At 48.4% G+C, this 4,437-nt stretch overlaps 1 protein-coding gene across 1 annotated transcript in view; it reads left to right on the top strand.

The window, feature by feature from the left end:
• The first annotated feature begins 1,319 nt into the window (after positions 1–1,319).
• The window catches only part of RARS1 (arginyl-tRNA synthetase 1), a 14,448-nt gene continuing 11,330 nt past the window's right edge, over positions 1,320–4,437 (top strand). The window contains exon 1 of the mRNA XM_031060571.1: positions 1,320–1,422. The gene's annotated coding sequence lies outside the window, so the exon portion shown is untranslated. The remainder of the gene's footprint in view (positions 1,423–4,437) is intronic.

Genomic DNA, 4,437 nt, shown 5'->3' with positions numbered 1-4,437 from the left:
GCCCCGGGCGGGTGGCTGGGCCCCGCAGGAGCGGGAGGTCTGTCTGGGAAGGGAAGGCGGAGAACGGGCAGGGCTGAAGCGCTTCCTGGGCTGCTCCCGTCGGTGCCGGACCGAGGGCTGGTCTCCATTGCTGCCCCGTCTCACACCCAGGGCGGGATCGCGGCCGCGTTCCGAAAAAGCTTCCCGAGCAGTCAGCAGAACCGGGTGTCAGCGCCCCGGTGCCGTGTGGGGCGTGCTCTGGCCGGGCAGGGATCACCCGGCGGGTCCGGGAGCCCTGGGCAGCCGGGGAGAGATGCTCCCCCTGTATGCTGGCACGCTGGTGAACAGCTTACTGCAGCCACAAGGTCCTTAGGCTGGGAAAAGATGGTGACAACCCTCTGCCTTTTCAGTGACCATAGTAATAAAAAATTGAACTGCCAGGACAGAACTGCAGGTGTCGATGGCCTCCCCCGTTCCCAGGTATCTGTCCTGTTCGATTACTGGTTCTGACAGTAGAGTGCAGAGTACTTTTGACTTCTCCAGGGTCACTTCTCATACCTTGCCCATTGCCTCAGGAGCATCTAGCTGAGAGCTCCTGGACTTTAGCCTTTGGGTTCTTGCCTGCCATACTTGTCGGCTCTTGAGCAACTTTTGAGCGTGTTTCCTGCTCAAAAATATATGGCAGGCAGTGAGATAATAAATCTGGCAGTTGAATCTCTGCAGCTCCTTTTTGCCTTTGATTTTCCCTTTCTCCTTTGTTGCTGCTAGGAGAGAAAGCACATCTCAGGCATTCTGGCAAAGTGCTCTCCCTTTGCTGTCACTTCTGTTTGGTCTGTAGTCCCTAAGCAGGTTCCAGGCACTGGAAGCAGAGCAGGAGTGTTCAGCTCCGACTCCAGGAGGCCATGCAGAATTACTGACCCTCACTGTGCGTGTCACTCCCAGCCACATACTCCCTGTTTGCAGCTGCAGCATGCCCTGGAGCCTGTGGGGAGCCTGCAGGAAAATAACCCAACAAAGAGCAAGCAGTGTGTGCTCAGCTGGCTCAGCAGGGCTTGGCAGAGTAGGAGTAGAGATAAAACTGAGCGGGACATGCAGACGGGAAAGAAGAGAGGTGTTCTGCTCCCTTTGCCATGCTCTCTCAGGCCATTTTCTCTCCTCCATGATTTTTTTCTTTTGATGGAGAAAAGCTCTGTCACATTAAAGCCCAGAGACAGAAGCCTGTGCAAGTTTGCTGTTACCCAGCTGCTCAAGTAGGGTTCTTGGAAGACAGTCTTACATGCTAAGGAAAAATGTAAGGATGATTTTGGTCCTTTGAAAAAGCTGTAGTTTTTTTGTGTTCACAGGTGAGGGGAAGATTTCTAGTACTGAGCTGAGCAAAGAGCCCTTGGAGATGTCAGCATGGCCTCATGTAATTCCCACAGCTCCTCATGAGGTGGTCATCAGGTATGACCCTTTACTTAGACTGTGCAGGTAGAATAAACCAGGAGGTGACACCTCCTGACCTGAGCAGCAGCTTTTCCCTTCCTTTTCTCAGTCACACATCTTTTAGATCAGAGGTATATTGGCATTGTCCCCCTTCCTCACTTGGATGGTACCATGAGAGAGGAGCTGTTTCAAGGTTTAGCTGTAGTTTTGTAGAGTAGATTGTTTTTTAGGAAGAATGTAGCATTCATATCCTTTCAAAAACATCTAGCATTCACAGATCTTTGCTAGAGAATTAACTTTATCACAGGGGGCTGTGGTGAGAGGCATTTCTGATGTAAACATCTGAAGACCTTTTTTCCAGGCAACCTCAGCAACATGGTTATGGGTGTGGGGGTCACAGACTCATGGCATACCTCCAGTTGGCAGAGACCCATGGATCACCAAGTCCACCTCCCAACTCCTCACAGGACTACCTAAAACTAAACCACATTGTTAAGAGCATATTTCAGATGCTCCTTGAAACCTGACAGGGTTGGTGCCACAACCACTTCCCAGGAGAGCCTGTTTCAGTGCACCAGCACCCTCCCAGTGAAGAACCTTCCCCTGACACAGCTGCATTTCATTTTCCTGTCTCCTGTCACTGCTCTCCAGAGAGAGGAGAGTGCTGAATGGTGTTCCCAGAACAGGGGTGCCCCATTGCCAGTCTGGAGATGAAAGCTGTGCTCAGCTGTGTGGCTGTCTCAGCCCCATCAGTTCTGGAACCCAGTGTAAGCATTGCTGAGTTCAGGCTTTTCTGCTGGGTCCTTTTGAATGAAGACTTCATTTCATCATCTTTATAAGCTGTTGATGAGCACAATAAAAGGGAGACTGAAATGGCAGCAGCAGCACTGGGGTAGGCAGCTGGGCCACCATGGTGAAACCTTTTGCTCTCAATTCACACTCGAGTAACAACATAAGGACTGCTGCTGGAAATGCCTGAAGAGGGAGAACCCTAAACAGGAGAGACAAATGTGACAGTCTGGGCTTGGCTACATCTCAAATGGGGCCATCCTGAATGCCTCCAGGTGCCAGTGCTGGGAATTTGCTGGTTTGATGCAGTCATGGGAAAAAAGTAGATGAGACTTGTTGAACTGTGGCAGTATTTTAGAGGCTTTTATCTCCTGGCCAAATCCAAGTGATTACAGTCACCCTGTAAAAGAGCTCTTTGGGCCAGATATCTGCCCAGGGGTGGGTGATTTGGGCACTGTGGTTCTGGCTTCTGAGCATGCTCATGGATAAACGTCTTTCCTTTACCTGTAGTGTAGCAGTATGGAAAGAAGCTCCAGTAGGTTACTGGTCATGTCACCTCCTGTGAGTCCTCCCTTGGGTGGCCAGAGGTGTTTGTGATTATGTTGGAAAATCCAACTCAGATTCCTTTTTGGTAAAGCTTGTCAGTGGTACTGAAATAACCCAGTTATAACTTGAGGGGAATCTTTTAATGCAGGAAGAACACTTGTGAGCTGTTTGTCGTCTTGGACGTGCAGGGATTTTAGTTTCAAAAGCAGAACGTGATTTTCTGGTTCTGGAGAATGTTTGCCTTCGATGCAGAACTCTCTTTGGGGTCTTGGAGGCCTGTCCTGAAGCTGGTGACTTAGAGGGAAGATAGTACTGTGTGGACACAGAATTTACAGATTATGTGATATTAGGGCCTGAAGATACCTTTGTACTTATGTTTAAAGCACATTCTAGGCTTGGGGGGTGAGTTATGTATGTCACTGCCCTGATGTTTATAGCAATAATGGCACTGAAACTTACAGTGACACAGTTGTGAAAACACAGTGAAATCTCTTTTGCTGTTTTTTAAGTATAGCAGAATTTAAAAATGGGTCTATATATTATGTGAAATGCTACCAGATCAGGCCAGGAAGAAAAGTTGAAAATAAACAAATCTATTTGCTGTTGCTTATGGGGGAAGGTTTGTGTATGTGTGTAAATGAGAGAAAAACTGATTTTTGGGACACCTGTCTTGGGTTTTGAAAAGAAAAGCTGAAATGGGACTATTTGAAATGAGTTGCTTTTAAGGTACAGCTGTGCTGTTCAGTGTTTTTAGTTGAATAAATGCCAGACCAGAGGATTTGATATAGGTTTAGGTTTTATTCTCAAAGTCCTGTTTCTTCACATCCAAACTGCAGGAAGCAGCATTGTGTTCTCCTCTGTAGCAGAGGAGACCTTGAGGTAACAGAAGTGTGCCATAAACTGAAGCACAACTGAAGACTGACCTCAAAAGTACTGATTTTCAGCTTGGCCCACAAATAGGCCAATCTTAAGATTGTTTTGCCTCAGCCTAGGTCTTTGAGCATGTGCAGTTGGTTACTGCAGCATTCCTGGGAGCTGGTTCAGGTGGACATACAAGACCAAGAGATTCAATGGCCCAATTTTTTTCCTAATTAAATAGTTTGATTGCTTGAAGAGCAGCAAAGTAAATGAGCCCTTTTTGATAAGGTTTGGTGGCCTACAATAATAGCCTGAGCTGCTTCCTGCTGTGGAAATGCTGGCAGAGGAGAGTCTGGCTGAGGGATCCAAGGGGATGACAAGCCAGGGTGGGCAGTGCTCACTGCCCACTCCATAGCAGCACCAAGGCCCTCAAACCCTCAGTAGCCTCCAGGATTCTGTGTCAGAGCCAGCTTTGTGGCTCAGGGCACAAAGCATGTTATGGGGAGGATGAGAGATGGAAAACAGAGATGAAACTTCAGCTGTTTGGTTTCTTTAGGGTGTGGGGGGAGGAAGATTCCTGCTCCTTGCAGCAGCTTCAAATCTTTTTGCTGCTGACAGATTGGTCTGAGTTGGGGCTGTGAAGTCTGGTGGGACACAGGGAAGTGTGTTTGGAACACAGGGGCTCTCCTGAAATCCCCAAGTGCTCCTGAATGCCTTGTGTCAATTTTAAGGGAGAATACATACATTTCCTTCCTGGACATGGCAGGAAAGGTTGTGTGGCAAGGTAGAAGCGAGTACACCCTGTAGAAATGGCCCTGTGGAGCAGCACACTACTTCTGG

This window comes from Geospiza fortis, unplaced genomic scaffold (genome assembly GCF_000277835.1).
Source record: "Geospiza fortis unplaced genomic scaffold, GeoFor_1.0 scaffold413, whole genome shotgun sequence".
NCBI classification, from domain to species: Eukaryota; Metazoa; Chordata; class Aves; order Passeriformes; family Thraupidae; genus Geospiza; species Geospiza fortis.
This window is presented reverse-complemented; position numbering and strand designations above follow the sequence as displayed.